This window comes from Mobula hypostoma, chromosome 7, assembly GCF_963921235.1.
Source record: "Mobula hypostoma chromosome 7, sMobHyp1.1, whole genome shotgun sequence".
Taxonomy (NCBI): domain Eukaryota; kingdom Metazoa; phylum Chordata; class Chondrichthyes; order Myliobatiformes; family Myliobatidae; genus Mobula; species Mobula hypostoma.
This window is the reverse complement of record NC_086103.1, coordinates 170,801,290-170,823,240: the sequence shown is the minus strand read 5'-3', so window position 1 is coordinate 170,823,240 and position 21,951 is coordinate 170,801,290.

Here is a 21,951-nt window from a genome sequence, read left to right as displayed (position 1 = left end):
GGGAGACTTGCAGCATGGGCAATTGCTGGTCTTCCATACAACCTTGCCCAGGCCTGCGTCTTGGAAACCTTCCAAGGCGCAAATCGATGGTCTCACGAGACTAACGGATGCCTATATATGAATGTGCTGGATCGTAACCATATGTGCGGTGTGTGACTGTACGTACTGTGCTTTGCACCTTGGCCCCAGGGGAACGGGGTTTCATGTAGCTCTCTGCATATGCATGGGTGAATGACAATTCACTTGAAAACGAGCTTGAACCTGAACTTGAAAAAAAACACGAGGTTTGATCGTTAATTGTCCAACATGAATTGCTCCTGGTGTATAGATAAGTGGTAGAATCTTGGGTTGAGATGGATGGGAGTGTGCAGTGAATAAATAGAATTATTTATTGGTGTAAAAGGACCCTAAACAATTGGTAGGCTGGAGAGCCTGATTCTGCACTATTCAGTACTGTGCAAAAGTCTTAGGGACATAGACTATACATAGCTAGGGTGCCAAAGACTTCTGCACAGTACAGTATGATTCTACAGCAGACTGTAACACAGACCTTACATTGATAAAGAGATCAAAAATAATAAAAAAAAGGTCGCGAGGTAACTTTGTAGGGCCATTAATAATGATGTTTGCCACCTACCCTAATGAATCAGGAGCAGAATCAGAATCAGGTTTAATATCATCAGCATACGTCGTGAAATTTGTTAACTTTACATCAGCAGTACAATACAATACATGATAAATATAGAAAAAAATTGAATTACAATAAGTATATACATAAGTATATTAAATAGTTAAATTAATTAAGTAGTGCAGAAACAGGAATTTAAAAAGTAGTGAGGTAGTGTTCATGGGTTCAATGTCCATTCAGAAACTGGATGGCAGAGGGGAAGAAGCTGTTCCTGAATCACTGCGTGTGTGTCTTCATGCTTCTGTACCTCCTTCCTGATGGTAACAATGAAGAGGACAGATACTGTATCCAAAACATTTGGTCAAAGAAGTTGGTTCAAAGAATTAGAGGACAGCACAGAGGTTTGAAGACTGAATATTGCAATAGAGGCCCTATCACCAGAGATGGAATAAAACTATATACTGCAGGTTAAGCTTCCATGTGGTAGGAAAGACCTAATTAACAATGGCATGCTATGTTTCACTCCACTAAGAATTATTAGCTTGTCCTCCTGCCCTTTAAGCTTTAAAATACCTAACACGCTAAAATGAAGGTTGACACCTCTTCACTTTCGAACATGGACCACCCGGTTTTTATTAAGTAGGATACCCGATATTTGAAAAAAATGCAAAACAGGCACCAAACTCTGACACTTAAAATAGACATCTGTTGCTTTTTTAACCCCAATCAAATTCTGCATGTTATCAAATGGTGACATTTATGTTAGTAAAGGTTTTAAGTTATATTTTCAGATCAACTGTGAAGAAAAACTTCAAGACAAGAGCCAGGATGCAACACTCGGCCTCAGTCTTTAAAACCAGCACAAATCCATGATGAATGGCAGCTCAGGCTAATTCTTTCATTCATTCCAAACTGTACATTTAATTGGTTGAAAATTCAGGTGGGGCTCAATTCTTTTTCATTAGCACTGTCATTGGTTTAAACTCCTTGATGCACCAGAAAAGTAAAGTTAGATGTATCAGAGATTAAAGACATACGGACATCGTTGTGTATTTAATATTTTAGTAACATTGGAGCAATCTTGTGTGAGTGTATATATATATATATATTTAATCAAGAATACTTAATCAAACTATATATATATATTAAGTATTTTTCAAGTTACAAAACATAACAGACATAGATTTAGGAACAGTTTCTTCCCTTCTGCCATCAGATTTCTGAACAGTCCACAAACACATCGACATTACCTCACTATTCCTCCTTTGCACTATTTAAAAAATTTTAGGTTTTATTGTATCCAATAGTTTTTTTTTTGTCTTACTCTGTACTGCTGCCACAAAATAACAGCTTTCACAACATATGTCAGTGATACTACACCTGATTCAGATTCTGATTCTTAAAATATATTTGTAAATAGCGACAAAATTTGCAGAACCAAATTGAGTACATGAATATGATTATTTTACAGTAGCATTACACTGTTTACTTTTAACTTGTATCATAAATGCACCTTATGTTAAATGTTAATCTTCTGGAATATACCTTATGGTAATATACTTCTTCTGGAATATACTTTATACTTTTTATGGTAATATTACTTTATATGGTGTGTGGGTGTGTTATATGTACTGTGTTTTGCACCTTTGCCCAGAGGAACATTGTTTTATTAGGCGGTATATATGTATTCAGTTGAATGACAAAAGACTTGAACATGAGCCATAGAGGGCTACAGCACACATCCTTAGGAAATATTGGTGATTTGCTTTCTGTCATTTATACAGTACAGTTGCATTACACAGGTTCACTAGAGATCTTTAGACTGCTGTTCATTTAGACTTTTTTTGCTGAGTGCATAGTCACTGTTTTCCGAAAATCGAGGACTTGCTCTGAAAATCACCTTAAATACTGCCAACTCAATGGCTGAACAAGAAATGTCAATAACTCATTGGAAATAACCCAGCATGATATCAGAGAAGAATACTCTATTTTAGCCAGTGGCCAGGCACAAATTGGGATGTAAAGCCCTCCTTGGTGATTAATGTGACCAGTGAAATAAAATGTCTGTTGGTTTGTTTTAAATACCAGGCTCCTACAAAATGATTCAAAATGATATATAAAAACAACGTTTGAAAATCCAGCTCAAAAACTATCATTCAATTTTTGACTTTACAAAAAAGTAGTTGTGCAGAGAAGATCAGCTTTTGTTTGTGATGACATCTTGGCTCATTTTCTTCAATCATGTTGATTTTAATAACCATACGGTAACAAAACGTAAATTGTTTTGAGCCATCTGAGGATCAGGAAAGATAATAAATAAATACAAATATTATGGTTTAAAATTTTATTTAGAGATACAGCTCGGTAACAGGCCTTTCTGGCAAAATGAGCCCACCACACCCAATTACACCCATGTGACCAATTAAAATACTAACCCATACATCTTTAGAATGTAAGACGAAACCTGCGAACCCAGAGGCAACCCACACGGTCTATACAGACAGTGGCGGAATTAAACCCAGGTTGCTTATGCTGTAGCAGTGTTATGCTACCTGCTACACTATCACGCCACTCCAAAGTTTCTCCTTCTTCAGTTATAAAGGCACTCTTAGGAGAACAAATTTGCTCTAAACAAACTTCTACCTAAAATTAAGATTAGAATCAGAATCAGAATTGAAGTTAAATTTTTGAAGTATATTTATTATCATATATTATTTATATGTCACCATATACAATTCATTATTTTGTGGGAATACTCAATAAGTCGAAAAACCATATTAAAACCAAGGAAAGATCGCACCAAAAAGGAAGACAACCAGTGTGCAAATACAACAAACTGTGCAAGTGCAAAAAGAATGAAAAAAAGAAATAATAATAATAATAATAAATAAATAAGCAATAAATATTGAGAACATGAGCTGAAGAGTCCTTGAAAGTGAGTCCAAGGTTGTAGGAACATTTCAGTGAAGTTGAGTGAAGTTATCTCCTCTGGTTCGAGTGCCTGATGGTTGAGGGGAAGTAAGAATTCCTGAACCTGGTGGTGTGAGTCCTGAGGCTCCTGTACCTTCTTCCTGATAGCAACAGTGGGAAGAGAGCATGACCACAGTGGTGGGGATCCCTGATAATGGATGCGGCTTTCCTGTGACAAAAATCCACATATATGAGAGCAAAAATGGTGAGGTAGTGTTCATGTGTTTATTGTCCATTCAGAAATCTGACGGTGGAGGGGTAGAAACTCTTCCTAAAATGGGAGTGAAAGGGGATTGAAAATCCTTGCCGGGAATATCTTCTGGTTGATAAGAACTCTATGTAGTAACTCTTCTGGCTGAATTAAGATATCAGATATGTGAGTATAAGAATTAGGAACAGAACTGACCCATTCAACCCTTCAAGTCTGCTTTGCATTTTATGAAAATCCTGACTGATCTTACTGTAACCATAACTTCACATTCCTTCCTACCACCGGTAATCTTTCACCACCTTGTTAATCTAGAATCAACTACCTCTGTGTTAAACTATTCAAAGATTCGGTTCCCATTGTCCTTTGAGAAGGAGAATTCCAAAGGCTCATAAATTGTGCCACCTCACTCAGTTATTGCTTCACGCTGTTTCTACCTCAGTGTAATAATTCGATCTCTATGAAGAGCATGTAAGAGAAGTTAAATTGAATTGAATTGAATTGGCTTTATTACTCGCATCCTTCAGATACATGAGGAGTAAAAATCTTCACATTACATCTCTGTCTAAATGTGCAATGTGCAATTTATAGTAGTTTGTAATAAATCAAATGTATAACAGGACAGTCAATATAACATGGAAATACAATTGTATCTGCTTGAATTAATCAGTCTGATGGCCTGGTGGAAGAAGCTGTCCTGGAACCTGTTGGTCCTGGATCTTATGCTGTTCTGCCGTTTCCTGGATGGTAGCAGCTGCAACAGTTTCAGTTGGGGTGACTTGGGTCTCCAATGATTCTCCGGGTCCTTCTTACACACCTGTCTTTATAAATGTCCTGAACAGTGGGAAGTTCACATCTACAGATGTGCTCGGCTGTTCGCACCACTCTCCGCAGAGTCCTGCGATTGAGGGAAGCACAGTTCCCGTACCAGGCAGTGATGCAGCCAGTCAGAATGATCTCAATCGTGCCCCTGTAGGAAGTTATTAGGATTTGGGGCCCATACCAAACTTCTTCAACTGCATAAGGTGAAAGAGGCACTGTTGTGCCTTTTTCACCACACACCCAGTATGTACAGATCACATGAGATCCTCACTGATGTGTATGCTGAAGAACTTAAAGCTTAAAGTTTTTTCAGTCTTTCTTGGTATATGCGACAATCAAACATCAATTCCAAGTCTAATTCTCATCTCTATCTCAAAGGGGGAGACCTCTCATCTTTAAACAGGAAGCCCCATTTCTAGATTCTCCCTGAAAGAGAACATTGACACCACATTCACTCCATCAAGACCTCTCAGAACTTAATCACTCATTTAGATTTCAGTGGACACAAGCCTAGCAATTCAATATTTCCCCACAAATGATTCCCCTCAGATGTTAAAGTGCTGCCCAGTCCTGCCTTATATCATCGGCATCACTATATGCCGTATCATGTGACGTGGGATATCATGGCCTTGACCATGATTGTTCTTGGCAAATTTTTCTACAGAAACGGCTTACCATTGCCTTCTTCTGAGCAGTATATTTATATGACATGTGACCCCAGCCATTATCAATGCTCTTCAGAGACTGCCTGCCTGGTGTCAGTGGTGACATAACCAGGACCACATACAACCTGCTTCTCCCATGGCTCCACATGACCCTGATCGGGTGGGGGTGGGGGGGAGGTCTAAGCACTTGCCCAAGAGTGGCCTGCTGGGCAGTGGAGGGAATAAGTGCCTCACAGCTTCCTTAGTAGAGACATATCTGCACCCTCTATTCACATATCGCTATTGTAAAAAGAAATCTACCAACCAGAAGACCAATGTAATCCAATGACTAATATGAGCTTTGTTGTGTGACTGAAGTTAGGGGTTAATATTTTTGGATTGGAATTTATTGGTTTATTACTGTTTTAGCCAAAAACATAACTTTACAATTATGATTGCATCTCTGTAAGTGTAGAAGGATTCCACACAGGTGATTCATCACATCTTGCCAGATCTTTGGTCAGACTATCCAATTACACTCTGTCAACTGCTTTTTTCCCATAGCCTTTGAATTTCTTTCCTTTTAGTCAATGGAACAGAATTTCGGAAGCAGGGTGCCTTTACAGCACAATACGTTTACTGTACAGTGTGGACTTCCTAAATGATGGGCTTTTTTTTGTCAGGGTGCCTGAGGGAGTGACTGCTTTGAAGAAAGCCGGCATTGGCTCTGCATGTGATGCCACCTGCTATTTTAATAACCCACCCTCTCCGTCCTTAAACTTTTCATTGAAACTCAAAATAAGTGTGAGAAGTAGCAGTTCATCATTTGATCAGGCACTTTACAGCCAATTTGAAACAGTGATCCTGCTGTTCCTATTTGTATCTCCTCGTCACATATATCCTGTTTCTTTATTTGCACCGTTACCATGGCAACCCGTAGAAATCATTGTTTTGTGGCAGCAGCACAGTGCAAGACATAAAAAAATATTACTATCAGTTACAAATAAATAAATAGTGCCAAAGTAGAATAGTGAGGTAGGGTTCATTTAGAAACCTGATGGCAGAGGAGAAGAAGCTGTTCTTATCAAGTTGAGTGGGGGTGTTCAAGCTCCTCTACGTCCTCCCTGGTGGTAGAAATGAGTAGAGTGCATGTCCCAGATGGCAAAGGAAATTGCTGTTTATTGAGGCAAGTAGCAAGGACAGAGCCACCAAACTGAAGGGAGTCCCCACCCAACTAACAGCAGAAAGTAAAACACCAAATGTCAAAAGCCGCTGTGCATACTACGCTTAGTATTTAAAGTTATGTTAAATAAATATACACTCAGTGGCTGCTTCATTAGGTGCCTCCTGTACCTAATAAAGTGGCTATTCATTGTATGTTTGTGGTCTTCTCCTGTAGCCCATCCACTTCTAGGATCGACTTGCTGTGCATTCAGAGATGCCTTTCTGCTCACCACTGCTGTATCGTGTGGTTATCTGAGTTACTGTTGCCTTCCTGTCAGCTTGAACCAGCCTGGCCATTCTCCCTCCTCTGACTTTGTTCATTAACAAGATATTTTCACCACAGAACTGCCACTAACTGGATGTTTTTTAGTTTTTCTTCAACTCTAAAAACTTTTGTGCGTGAAAAACCCAGGAATTCAGCAATTTCCGAGATACTCAAACCACCCCATCTGGCACTAACAACCATTCCACAGTCAGTCATTCAGATTACATTTCTTTCCCATTCTGATGTTTGATCTGAACAATAACCGAATGTTTTGACCATGTCTGCATGCTTCTATGTATTGAGTTGCTGCCACATGATTGACTTTTTTGATATCCGCATTAACGAGCAGGTATACAGGTATACCTAATAAAATGAATAACTATTTTGAGTCACTCTTCACAGTGGAGGACACATCTAACATGCCAAAGAGAGATGTTATGGATGCAATGGGAGCTGAGGACCTCAATACAATAGCTATCACGAAAGAAGTAGCAGTGAGCAAACCTGTGGGCCTGAAAATAGGTACATCCCTTGGTCCTGATGGAATGTATCCCAAGGCACTGAACGAAATGGCAGAAGTTATAGTAGAGACTTTGGTGATAATTTACCAAAATTCTCTGCACTCTGAGCAGTTCCCTGCAGATTGGATCACAGTGAATGTCACGCCACTGTTCAAAAATGGATGAAGGCAAAATGTAGGTAACTATAGGCCAGTTAGTTTAACATCTGTAGTTGAGAAAATGCTCGAAGCTATCATTAAGAAGAAATAGCAAGGCATCTGGAAAGAAATGGATCCACCAGGCAGATGTAACATTAATTCAGCAAACGCAGCTCCTGTTTGACAAACTTACTGGAGTTCTTTGAGGATATAATGAACGCAGTGGACAGGGGGGAACAGATGGACGTTATTTACTTAGATTTCCAGAAGGTGTTCGAAAAGATGCCGCATAAAAGACTTATCTATAAGGTAAGGATGCATAGAGCTGGGGGTGATTTATTAGCATGGATAGAGGGATAGATAAGATAGAGGCAGGAAAATAGTTTCCACTAGTAGGTGACACTAGAACTTGGGGACATAGCCTCAGAAAGTGGTGAATCTGTGGAATTCTCTGCCCAATGAAGCAGCAGAGGCTACCTCAGGAAATACATTTAAGACAAGGCTGGATAGATTTTTGCGTAGTAGGGGAATTAAGGGTTATGGGGAAAAAGCAGGTAGGTGGAGATGAGTCATGATCTTATTGAACTCCTGCTCCTATTTCTTATGTTCTTTTGTGGCTACTGAGTGTATACCACCTGGTTTTCTTTCAAGAAAGAAACAACAAAAAGGATGCCAACTATAGGGATATATTGTATTTTTTAAATTTATTAATTTACGGGATGTGGGGTCGCCAGCTAAGCCAGCATTTATTGCCCATCCCTAGTTGCCCTTGAGAAGATGGCGATGAGCTGCTTTCTTGAACGGCTGCAGTCCCTGAGGTGTAGGTGCTGTTAGGGAGGGAATTTCAAGATTTTGACCCAGTGACAATGAAAGAACAGTGATATGTTTCCAAGAGAGGATGGTGAGTGACCTGGAAGGGGACCTCCAAGTGGTGGTGTTCCCAGGTATCTGCTGTTCTCGTCCTTCTAGATGGTGGTGGTCATGGGTCTGGAAGGTGCTGCCTTAGGAACTTCGGCAGTGCATCTTGTAGATCATACAGACTGCTGCAACTGTTCGTCGATGGATTGGATGCTTGTGGAAGGGGTACCAATCAAGTGGGCTGTCTTGTACTGGATGGTGTCAAGCTTCCTTGTACTATATGGTGTCAAGTTTCCTGAGTGTTGATGGGGCTGCACCCAACCAGGCGAGTGGCAAATATTTTATTACACTCCTGACCTGAACCTTGTAGATGGTGGACAGCCTTTGGGGAGTCAGGAGGTGAGTTATACACCACAGAATTCCTATCCTTTGACCTGCTCTGTTAGCCACGATGTTTATATGGCTAGACCAGTTCAGTTTCCTGTCAATGGTAACCCCCAGGATGTTGATAGTAGAGGATTCACTGATAGTGATGCCACTGAATGTCAAGGGACAATGGTTAAAGCCTCTCTTGTTGGAGATGGTCATTGCCTGGCACTTGCCTGGCTCGAACGTTACTTGCCACTTGTCAGCCCAAGCCTGGATATTGTCCAGGTCCTGCTGCATTTGGGAATGAAGTGCTTCACTCTCTGAGGAGTCAGGAATGGTGCAGAACATTGTGCAGTCATCTGTGAACATCCCCTCTTCTGACCTTATGACAGAAAGAAGGCTGTTGATGAAGTAGCTGAAGATGTTTGGTCCTAGGACACTTCCTTGAGGAATTCTTGCAGTGACGTCCTGAGGATGAGATGCTTGACCTCCAGCCACAACAACCACCTTCCTTTGGGTCAGGTATGATTCCCACCATTGGAAGGTTTTCCCCTTAATTCTATTCTAGCTAGGGCACCTTGATGCTATACTTGGTTAAATGCTGCGTTGATGTTGAAGGCTGTCACTCTCACCTCAGCTCCAGCATTTAGCTCTTTGGTCCATGTTTGGACCAAGGGGGTGATGAGGTCAGGAGGTGAGTGGCCTTGACAGAACCCAAACTGGGCATCCGTAAGCAGGTTATTGCCGAGTAGGTGCTGCATGATAGCGCTGTTGATGACCCCTTCCCATTACTTTGCTGATGATTGAGAGTAGGCTGATAGAGCGGTAATTGGTTGGGTTGCATTTGTCCTGTTTCTTGAGTACAAGACGTACCTGGGCAATTTTCCACATTGCTGGGTAGATGCCGGTGTTGTAGCCATACTGAAACAGCTTGGTTAGTGGTGCAGCAAGTTCTGGAGCTCAAGTCTTCAGGACTATTGCCGGGAATTTGGTTAATTAACACTATCTGTACATATGCATTTAATCAATTTTTTATAAAAACACACTGTCTCAATTAAAGAGCATGCTTCAGGAAGGTAGTTTGAGTAAGACAGAACCTTTCTTTTTGAGCAAAGGAGGATGAGAGGTGACTTTATAGAGGTACACAAGATGATAAGAGACATAGGTCAAGTTGATAGCCAGTGACTTTTCCCACAGAGGAAAAGACCACTTCATCATGGCTCTTGAACCTTAATTGTCTACCTGCATGGCATTTTCTCTAAATGTAGCTATATTCTGCATTCTGTTTATCCTTTTTACTATTTTAGGGTAGTTATATTTGGCTTGATCTGTCTGTCTCGGATGCAAACGAAAGAGTTTCACTGTATCTAACTACATGCGACAATAAGAAACCTATTAGTATTCCAATTCCAATATATAGGACAAACCAGATAAGGTCTGCAGATTTCCTTCCCTGAAGCACATTGCAGTGAGTTTTTACAGTGGTAAGGGAATTTCATGATCACCACTATTAATACTAGCTTTTTCCACCAGATTTATTTAATTATGAGGTCAATCACAGTCCTCTATCGCCTAGTATGACAGAGGTAGTCCATACATCGGAGACCTGTCACTTGGAAATTCCCCTCCGATTGAGATGGCTTTCTTGAATTAGTGTATGAGGGTGCTAATTTTAAACGTTAAGACTTAAAGGCATATAAAGATTCATTTATAAAATGACTGAAGGTCAGCAAATGCTCTTTTTTTTGATCTGATATATGATAAGTGATAGAAACTTCACATGGAAATATCAAGATAATGAGAGTCAGATAGCTTATTTTAAGGCATAAGATATAGGAGCTTTAGCAGCTTAAGATATAGAAGCATAAGATATAGGAGCTTAATTAGGTCATTTGGCCCATTGAGTTTGCTCCACCATCTCATCATGGTTGATCCAGTTCCCTCTCAGTCTCAATCTCCTGCTTTCTCCTCGTACCACTTCTCGTCCTGACTAATCAAGAATCTATCAACGTCTGCCTTAATTACACCCAATAACCTGACCTCCACGGCCACAAATGGCAGTAACTTCCACAGAATCACCACTTGCTGGCTAAAGAAACTCCTCCTCATCCTTGTTTCAAATGGATGCCCCTCTATTCTGAGGCTGTGTCCTCTGATCTTAAACCACAGCCTCACTCCATTGTCTGTTGAAATGAAAAGGACCTTAAAAGGACCTGAAATGCAACTTTTTGGCACAAAGAGTGGTGCATGTTTGGAATAAGCTGCCAGCGAAGGCAGTTGAGGCCATTGCAATAAAAGCTTTTAAAGAGGGCTGAAGATTAGCCTTTTTTGTCAGAAGTACATCGAAGCATGCAGTAAACTGCGTCATTTGCGTCATCATTTTGTGATGTGCTGAGGGCAGCACGTAAATGCCCCCAAATTCCCAGCACCAACATGGCATGCCCAGAACTCACTAATTCTAACCATGCATCTGTGGAATGAGGGAGGAAACTAGAGCACCCATGGAAACCCATAGAGTCATGGGCAAGACGTACGAACTCATTAGGCACAAACCCCAATCGGTAATCACTGGCACTGAAAAGTGATGGCACTAATATGCCACATTTAAAAGACATTTGGATAGAAATGTGTAGAGGCAAGGTTTGAGAGATAGGGGCTAAATGCGGGCAATAGGGACTAGCGTAGGTGAGCACATTGGTCGGCATGGGGAAGTTGGGCAGAAAGGCCTGTTGAATCCATCATTCCATCTCTTGATAACTTTATGACAACGACAATGGTGAACAAAGTGTTTATACGAGTTAGTTTCATACTTACCATTATCCACATAAGAACTTCAAATCCACATTTATTAAATTAATTTGTTATTTTAATTTGACTTTTCTCATTTACAATGGTAGGATTCAGACTCTTGCCCAACCCTGCAGCAACTCAACTACCATATAATGACTTCATTTTATATCTGTGTTTACACAACCTCAAGATCAAAGGACCTTACAACCAATAAATTATTCTTTTATGTACAATGTATTTCAATTAAGAAATCCAGCAGCTAATTTATACATAGAAAACGCCCACAGACAAAAAGAGGCCAGGTAATGCATTGCAGTTGTTTGGGCAATAAATATTGCTGGGGATTCCTGTAAGAACATCACCAATGTGAATACCGCTGGAACATAAAACATAGAAATCTACAGCGCATTACAGGCCCTTCAGCCCACAATGTTGAGCCGACCATGTAACCTGCTCTAGAGACTGCCTAGAATTTCCCTAGTGCGTAGCCCTCTATTTTTCTAAGCTCCATGTACCTATCTAAGAGGCTCTAAAAGACCATATTGTATCCGCTTCTACCACGGCCATTGGCAGTGCATTCCACTCTGTGTGAAAAACTTACCCCTGGCATCTCCTTGGTACCTGTTTCCAAACACCTTAAAACTATGTCATTTCATGTTAGCCATTTCAACCCTGGGAAAAAGCCTCTAGCTATCCACATGATCAATGCCCCTCATCGACTTATACACCTCTATCAGGTCACCCATATCCTCCATTGCTCCAAGGAAAAAAGGCCAAATACACTCAACCTATTCTCGTAAGATAAGCCCTCCAGTCCAGGCAACATCCTTGTAAATCTCCTCTGCACTCTTTCTATAATATGCACATCCTTCCTGTAGTGAGGTGACCAGAACTGAACACAGTACTCGAAGTGGGATCTGACCTCTGTGTGGGGCGTTTATTTTAATGGCCGATCCAGCATTCAGTGCTGTCAACTGCACATCATTCCATTGGCCTGTGAGCCCAGGTTTGATAACCCGGAGTGGAAGTTCAGCCTGTACCGAGTCGTTTAGCTGAGGATTTGGCTTTGCCACTTGTATTTTCAGAACAGTGCTGCAGTGTTTAACCCAGAACAATTCCACTTTGTTTTGACTCAGCCTCTGTACTGTCGTGCCGGGCTGTTTATCTTAAACGCAGGAGCTACTGACAGGGTCTCGGCCATCGTACTAACACAGCCGAGTGGAACAGGAAGAGAGCAAATTCCAGTCAACATTTCAGGCCAGGAGCCTTCACCTGGGCTGGAAAGGAATACAGCAGAAGCTAGAATAAGACGGTGGGGAAAGGGGAAGGAGTACAAGCTGACAGGTGATAGGTGAAGCCAGCTGAGGGGAAAGGTAGGTGGGTGGGGGAAGGGGGAAAGAACAATGTTTAAAATCGCAATTTTTTTTTAAACTGTTAGACCTGAGTGGTTGAAATGTCCTCAATTAAGAATGGATTTTTAACACAACTTCACAAAAAACTGGAGTTTTGGATTAAACAGATTTATTTATTTATTCAATTATTGAAATACAGTGTGAAATAGGTCCTTCCAGCACTTCGGGTCACACTTTTTGTAGCTTCTCCACACGTTGTGGCACAAAGGGCAGGAACTGTATCGTTTCTTTAGCATTTGTCTGTTTTTTACGAGGCTGAGTTGCTAGCTGGACTCTTAACCCAGCACAGATGGAAAGCATGCAAGGAGCTGGCCAGATTCGAACCTAGGACCACTCACCTTGAAGTCTGGTGCAGATTCCACTATGCCACCAGCTGGCTATTGGTAACTTATAGTAGTTTTAAAAAAATGTATTGCACTGTACTGTTGCCATAAAATAACAATTTTTACAGCAGTGATAATAAATCTGATTCTGATTCTGATGGTGGTATCCATGCCATTTGAGGTAATGACTCAAAGAGGTAAGCTATTCCAGGAGTTGGAAAGGGTAGCTTTCACTGGTTTCTCAGCTAGCATTTATCCCCAACTGATTAAAACAAAGAGTTGTCTTTATTCCTTATGGGATCCTGCTGTGCACAAATTAACTATGTGCTTGTACAGAACAAGGAAGTTATTAGATTACTAGATATCTATTGGTGAGACGTGCACCATTGGGAGTAGTTAATAGGTAGTGGGAGCTTATCCCCATTACCACTCCTGGCTTTGGCAACCTTAAGGAACCTTGTGATGTTTACGTACTTTGACAATAAATTTACTTTGAACTTTGAACTTTTTGAATGACTCCACCAGTTATGTAAGCATTTGTTTAGGATAACAACTGCACTCTTTAAAGAAATGGGGGCTGACGATAAAATTTATATGAGTTTTGAATTCCTAAAAACATTCAATTATTTGCTGTTTAAACATAATACAGAAACATTGAGACTGAAGTCTATTTCATTCTTAATCTGTACTTGGCTCAGTTTCCACTGGAAACTACTGCTATCTTAAATAGACAGGAAACATCTGTATGTCATTCCAGGTTGAGGTTTTGATATATGCACTAAACTACTTCCGGATTAATTATTTAAACAATTACGTTTACTCTTCCTGTTCTCTTGAGGTATTAACCGTCGTCACAGTAAAAGATCCTGAGCTCCGGTTGTTCTTTGCAGATCCGCACAATGTATCAGTTTAGATGTCGGATGCTGGTTGGCTAATCAGCTGTTTGTGCCATCATAGACAAGGCCTAGGTGCAACCTTACATGGCGTCTCTGTCACAGCCACGGACTCTGTTGTGGGGTGTGCGCGCCCTTGAAGACGAGCTGCTGAATGGGGTCAGCAATCATGTTCGCGAGTATGCGTGTTCCAGCCAATTAGCATTTCGTTGTGGTGGTATTTAACTCCCTTCCTTTCATTTCTGTCTTGTTGTGTCTTGACCAAAAAGCACAGCAACCTCAACATTCCCTGCTTATATTTGCCCTTGTTCCAGGAAAGAAGGCTAACGTTTAGATTGACGCTGTATGGGAGTGGTATTTATTTAGTGTAAAGTTACTGCTTCCGAGCTGCAGTGTTGGCATTAACTTTCAGACTGAGTGCTTTAGTTAAGGGCCTAGTTGGCATAGTTCTTTATGGTTTTTCCTTTAATTCTGCACAGTTCTTATTAGAATGGACTGCTCATCCATTTCAGAGTCTCTCCCTCCGCACCTGGGCCAAAACTGCACACCCTTGCCAGTCTCAGCATAGGATAGCGTCTCCTATTGTCTGTGCTAAGCATTGTGGGAAAGTAAATGGCAATGTTGACGCTGGAAACATGGTGCTATTTGCAGGCTACCTAGCACAATCCTCGCTAACTTGATTTGATGCAAACAACTCATTTCACTGCATGTTTCGTTGCACATGTGACAAACAAAGCTAATCTGCTAATCCTTGCAGTCTGCTGCTAAAATTGTTGGCATGCTTGAGCTGCAGACACAGTGCTCTACAGCCTGCCTCTGCATTGTACAATTATTACACACAGCACAAGAAGAATTCCATGAAACAAGCATCAAAGCATGTTAAACTAAATGAAACCAGCACATTCCATCAATCAGTTCCCAGAGTTGGAAGTCCTGATGAAGGGTTGCAACCTCGACTGTTTATTGCTCTCTGTTGATGCTGCCTGACCTGCTGAGTTCCTCCAAAATTTTGTGCATGTTGCTCTGTGTTTTCAGCATCTGCAGAGTCTCTTGCATTTATGGAGACGCAAGAAGCTGCAGATGCTGGAATATGGACCGATAAATGAGATGATGGAGGAACTGAATAGGTCATACAGCATCTATAGAGGGAAATGCACAGTTGATTTTTCGGATGGAGACCCTTTACCTGGATGGAGATCATCAGTCGAGATGAAGGGTCTTGATCTGAAGTGTTCACTGTCAGATCATAATCACCAGAGGTTGTGCAGACGCTGTAAATCCAAAGCAACACACATGAAGCACCTTCAATAACTCCAAAAGACTGAGGTTTGGTCTAATTTGTCGGGTCTCAGTGCGTGTTCCATGATTTAAAATGTACAGCCAATAAAATTGAAGCACCTTCAAGAGGTTTGGTAAAATACTGAAAGGCTTTTATTCGCTGTACAATACGACCTCCACAGTGAGTGTCTGCTCCCGGAGTGAGGGGGAGGGGCAAGGCGAAACACCTTTATACAGGATTCTGTGGGAGGAGGCACAGGGGCAGTCAGCAGAGGGGCGTGTCCAGACAGTTAACCCAGTTACAACATATATATATGGTTTACCACAACACACAAATTGCTGGAGGAATTCGGCAGGTCAGGCAGCATCCGTGGAAGGCTTTATTCCTTCTGTAGATGCTGCCTAGCCTGGTGAGTACCTCCAGCATTTTGCGTGTGTCCCACTACAGATGCTGCCTGACCTGCTGTGTTCTTCCAGCTGCTCAATCTTTTTGCTGCTGGAAGTAAACAATAAGAAGGGATGGGCAATATCTGCTGGCCTCACCACTGAATCTTGTACAAAAAATAAAACCGAGTAAGCAGGTTTACAATGAGGAAGAATAGTCTGTTGATTAAGTTCAGGCTGAATGTATCCACTACTTTGGCATCTGCCAATGGTGGTACAGCCATAATGATGGTGGAGCTAATTCGTTATTATTAATGCCCTAGGTGTGTGACTGAGTCAAACAAAAAATTCAGGATATGGAAGATACTTGGACAGGTACACGGATACTAAACGTAGGAGGCACATATCTACTTTCTGTTAGTCTGTATTGTAGGTTGTGTTGCATGTTTTATGGGTTACAGTAATTTGTCACATGTGTTGGGGTGTGGTAGAACCTATTCGCGCTTTGTCCTAGTTAGTTAGCTTTAGTTAGAAGTACCCAGGGACATGAATGATATTTTTTGCTGATCGTTAATAAATTTTATTCCGCTTATTTCATTCTTTCACTAATTTGATTGCACTAATTTCTAATATCGCTATAAATCGTACATCTTTGTTGCTTTAGTAATAAAGGATCGAATGTACTTTTTCTCAACTTGGAACTCAGTTACTTGGAAGCACGTCACACAGCGTTGAGTTTCTCACTCAGTCTCTAAGCGGTTTTGCTTTGTTCTCAAGTAACCACTACAGAAAAGTTTTAGAGGGATGTGTGACAAAATATCAGATGGAATATTTTAGGTGGATATCTTGGTCAGCAAGGGTTAGTTGGGCCAAAGCGCCTGTTCCCATGCTATAGTAGTCATAGTACTGTGTTCACTCAAGCCGGATATGATGTTCTCATAAATTATCGTCTATTGGTGGTTCCTTGGTTCCTCAGGTGGATATAGAGGCCAATCTGAGATCCACGTAACTGGGATGTTAGGGTGGATTCCCTTAATAGAGAACACATTTGAGTTTAACGCGGGGAGGCTGCTGCAGGGACAGCAACCACACAGTCCTTGAGAGATCAGGGTCAGGGCAGTGGCATGGAATACAGGATGTCTGGGGGTTCTTCACTACCTCAGCCTTCCTCCACCTTCACTGCCATTGTGGTGTGTCATCATCTTCTGCCAGCTCCACCATTGAGATCTTGGTTGGATGGGTCTTTGTCTGGAACCCCAAGCATGATCTTACCGCCATGGGTGACCCTATCAGGAGCTAAGCGCCAGGTAGCTGAACCGCAGGTGGTAACCCTCTCAGGGTCTCAGAAACTCACATCCCTCTCCGCCACGACAAGGTGACGATCCTCGGAGAAGTGTTTCCATGTTGTATGACTCTATGATTCCATCAGCATACCTTTATAATCATTACCGTACCTGTGTGTAATTAACCTGGGTACCTGGACTCCATATTTCTTAGGACTTCTGCTTCACTTAACTTGTCTCAGAATTTAGTACTAATTGGCAACCTTGTTCGGGGCGCTGGGTACGAGGAGAGGACAGTGAATTCCTTTAGATCTGATTTCTGTTAAATAGGGAGAGTATGCTTTCGTTAGCAGTCTGAAATGGATAACACAAGAAGTAATAAATTTAAAAAAAATCAAATACATCAACAAAATGCCAGAGGTTCTTTATTCCTTTCCATTAATGGAAAGGTATAAAAGGTCGACTTTCGGGCTGAGAGCCTTCATCAAGACCTGTTGCGTCCTGATAAAGGGTCTCAGCCTGAAATGTTGACTCCTTATTCCGAATCATAGATGCTGCCCGACCTGCTGAGTTCCACTAGGATTTTGTGTGTGTTGCGCCGGATTTCCAGCCTCTGCAGAACCTCTGATGTTTGTTGACTACATCAAACTCTATGGAGAGTATGACAGAGGGACTTCCTGCGGACTAATTGGAAACTAAAGCACTTAAAATAGACTGTGAATATTAATTTTGAATCGGTTCCAGACATGATGGAGTGCTAATTAAAATATTAAAATAGCTGGGTACTTTGATCAGAGGAATGTCTCCGCTGGGGAGAGGAATAAAACAGAGCAAATGCAACAGAGTTAGGAGAAAGTTTTCAAACGTGGCGCTGAATGAACAAGCCCAAGACTTCTTTCATGAACCAGGTCAATTCTCATAAGTTTGAGGTTTGGTTGGGCACAAGTCTACTGGCTCTCTTATGCTCATGTGTGTCTGAACAAAAGAAAACCCTTATCAAGATTGGAGCTACCTTATCTATGTCGTTGAGTGATTCTTGTGAGTTTACACTTTCTGACAAAGCCACTGATTAAGCCTCCTGACCGCATCCATGAAATGAAAAGTGCCGAGGTAGGTTTTAATATAGTCAGCTAACCTAGCTTAGATCCACAACCAAAATACTCCCATATTTATCTTACTGATTTTGGAATTGCTCTAGACAGCTTGGTCATTAGAACAGCTAATGGGCATCTGAGCAGGTTCTGTGTCCAATGGGTAGGAATCCAGCAATAACATTGAAAGGCATTTTAGTGACTTCACTGAATCTTAAATTCAAAGCCCTTGCCGCAGCATTTGCCATGCCAAATTTCACACATATTCCAGTTATGTAGGAGGATAAGAATTAATCCGGCCAACACTTCTATAAGACTAAAGATTTTCTGGTCCATTAAAAGCGGGGAAAGGGTGGAGAAGCCCGTCCTGCTTAAATGAAGTCTTGTCTGTTTCTAATTACCTCACTGGTAAAGTGATTTTCCTTTCCATTTTCAGATTCATTTTAAAGGTGTTTGTGAACTGTGTCAGAGTACTCTGTAGATGTCAATTGACTTAAATCAAAGGTAGATTGTAATACAACAAACAGATGTGTGACTGAGAAAAGTCAAATATCAAACACAACGTTATGGGTGAGAGTTAACCCAGGCTAGAATTAATAATAAACTCAAAATTAAACTGGTTAAAGAAAGCAATTGTCAAAAGTAATCAAACCTATTATTTATTTATTCAGATACAGCGTGGAATAGGCCCTTCCGGCCCTTCGAGCCGTGCTGCCCAGCAATACCGCGATTGAATCCTAGCCTAATTATGGGACAATTTACAATGACCAATTAACCTACCCATCGATACATCTTTGGACTGTGCAAGGAAACCGGAGCACCTGGAGGAACTCCACATGGTGATGTGATCTTGGAGGAACTCCACATGGTCATGTGACCTTAGAGGACCGCCACATGGTCATGTGACCTTGGAGGAATGCCACATGGTCATGTGACCTTGGAGGAACTCCACGTGGTCATGTGACCTGGAGGAACTCCACTTGGTCACTGGGAGAACGTACAAATTCCTCACAGGCAGCAGCTGGAATTGAACCTAGGTCGCTGCTACTGTAAAGCGTTGGGCTAATCACTACGCTACTGTGCTGCCCCAGAATTAATAAGATAATGGACATGTCCTTTCACTTGGCATTTTGTATAAAAATTGTAGTGATGATACATAAAGGTGCATAACACCACAATTTGATCTTCAGAATGATCTCTCAGACAATTTACCCTGCAGAGGTTATGACGAGGCCTCGGTTGGTTGGGGTTGACCATGGATGTTGCATCCTAGCTGTCTAGGTATGTAGCCTGGGTGGTACAATATGGAGAGCAAGCTGTTGCCCAGGTAACAAGCTCCTCCTCTCCACGTACCTGATGAACCCAAAAGTACGGCAGAGACCGATTACAGTATGGCACCATCAGCGTTGCAGGAGTTCCATTCAGCATTGAACACAACACAGGACTGACTGCCCTAGGAACTCCAGCTCGAGAACTTCCCCTCGTCATTTACTCCTGAAGCCTCCCCCATGCATGGGTATAGCCGCAAGGTTATGATAAGTTGGCTGTAACCTCAGCATAGAGAAGGAAGGAAAGTTGAGCAACAGTCTCATAATAAATCTCCGACAAACTGCTTTAGAAAAAAATGAAACTGTCAATCCATTAATTTGCATGCAATAAAGTGCAGAAACCAATATGGTTAGGAGTGCACATTGTTCTCCACTTTCAGAATTTGATTCCATTAAAAACAAAGCAACCAAATTTCAGGCATGGAATGGAACATGATGTCATTTTTATTGTTCCAACCAATCCATAAATGTATTAGATTATTTTAAAATGTATTTGGCTCCATATCACGAAGCAGTGGGCTCACGGATGGTATGATTGCTTCCAAGGTTCCTACCTGTGGGGTGTGAATAGGAACTATGGTGTACTTGGTAACTAATTGTGGACTTTAGGAAGAGAAAGTCAGGCGAACAGGCACCAGTCACCATTGAAGGGTCTGCAGTTGAAAGGGTGGGCACCTTTGGGTTCCTGGGTGTCAACGTCGAAGTTGACCTATCCTGGTCCCGGTACGTAGATACAGTCATGAAGCCTCTACTTTCCTAAGACGTCCACACTAGACCGGATCATTTTGAAAACGCCAGTTTCGCGTAAAAAAGATAGGGGTCCACACCAGGCGTTTTTGAAAATACCTCCATCCACATTAAAATGGATATTTGGGCGAACCTCCTCCTACTGGGCATGCGCAGGGCACACAGAAAACAAGCGAAGAGGAAACGGTATACTTGGTGCGCGTTTATCCAGTTACACACTCGAAAAACTTAAAAGGAAGTTGCCAAACGAAAGACTTGGTGCGCGTTTGTCCAGAAACCTTTCCTACAGCCGTAGTCTCTTCACCGATGAAAGGGACGACAGCTACAACTAAATTCAATAAGGCTTGTTACTGGGCAAAAGTGAAATTTGCTGTTACCTCATTTGTTTGCCTTTACTTTTGCCATGTCTTTGTGTATTATTTTGCTGTATTTAACATGTGCAATAAAACGAGTTACAGTACTGGGCAAAAGTGACAATTGCACCTATTGAATGTTTGCACAAGCAATACATTAATAAAGCATCTTGTTAAATGTATAAAACATGTCTGCATCAGTGTCTCTCTCCCTAATAAGAGAAAAAGAGATGTCCCCATTTCACAGCGAGAAGGAAGACATGCCAGAACAACTTGCTGATTTATGGTGTTGAAACTCTGTTGCTTCACTTTTTCTAAGCTCTTTGCCCAAAGAACTTGGGTCCTTGGGCATACAGCCAGCAACCAGCTCACTGCTTTAGATCTTCTGTGTACTCCCATGACATATGAGGCGGTGGGACTGGTCTTGAATCTGCCCGCCTCCAGATCCATGAAAATTCAGCACCCTGAAGGCGCACTAGTCTTCCAGGCCGCGGCCTTGGCACATTGAAAAGTGGCCGGTCATGAGGCCCCGAGAGCAGGTCTCATTTCCGCAAAAAACCAAAGTCAGCCTGTAACTCCAGGTTAGGGTCTTCAAAAGAACTTGAAAGGGAAAAAAAAGAGCTATCAAAGATAGAAATAGAGCTGTTTCCAAAGATATAAGCAAGAGTCGCAGTTAAGCACCATCATGCTCCCGAAGCTTAGTCCTAAGGAACTAAGCTCCTAAGTTCAACAAGTATCTTCCAAATTGCAATTAGGTTCTCGAACCAATCTGAAAACCTTAAAGCTACCTTGGACTTTATTTGTTCTTCTCTCTGTCCTTCTGTCTGACTGTCTTTCCCCCCTCCCTCTCTCTTCTCTTCTCTCAATTTGCACTAATGTCATTATGCTTATTTGGTCATGTAAGTTATGTATAATTCATATAAAGTTTACGATAACTATATCTGTCATATTTATAATGAAATGTGCTGCTTCTGAGAAAAAATAATTTTCATAACATTTATTCCCTGTGTATGTACTGCTTAAGACAATGCTCATAAACATCACCATTCAGGATAGAACCTCAGATCCATCCACTGGGAACACATTGAGTTTGTGCATCCTACATCGGCCTCATCAATCACCTCAAAACCCCCAAAACCAGAGTGGAAATAAGTTGTATTCTATCCCGGGGAACTGCCTAAAAAGACTATAATGAGTAGTTGTTGCTTTAAGAGAATTATTTATTTAACAATAATATCATGTGTTAACTGCCCTCTGTGCTGCAGAAATGCTTACAGAAAGTTCTGGAGAACACTTAGATAAGGAAGGAACAGCTCATTCTTTTTTTAGTAATTTATTTTTTATTAAAGTTCATCATCAAACAAACATTTCCATAAGATGTATTTCAGATACTGTACATATATGTGATATAAAAGCTCATTTC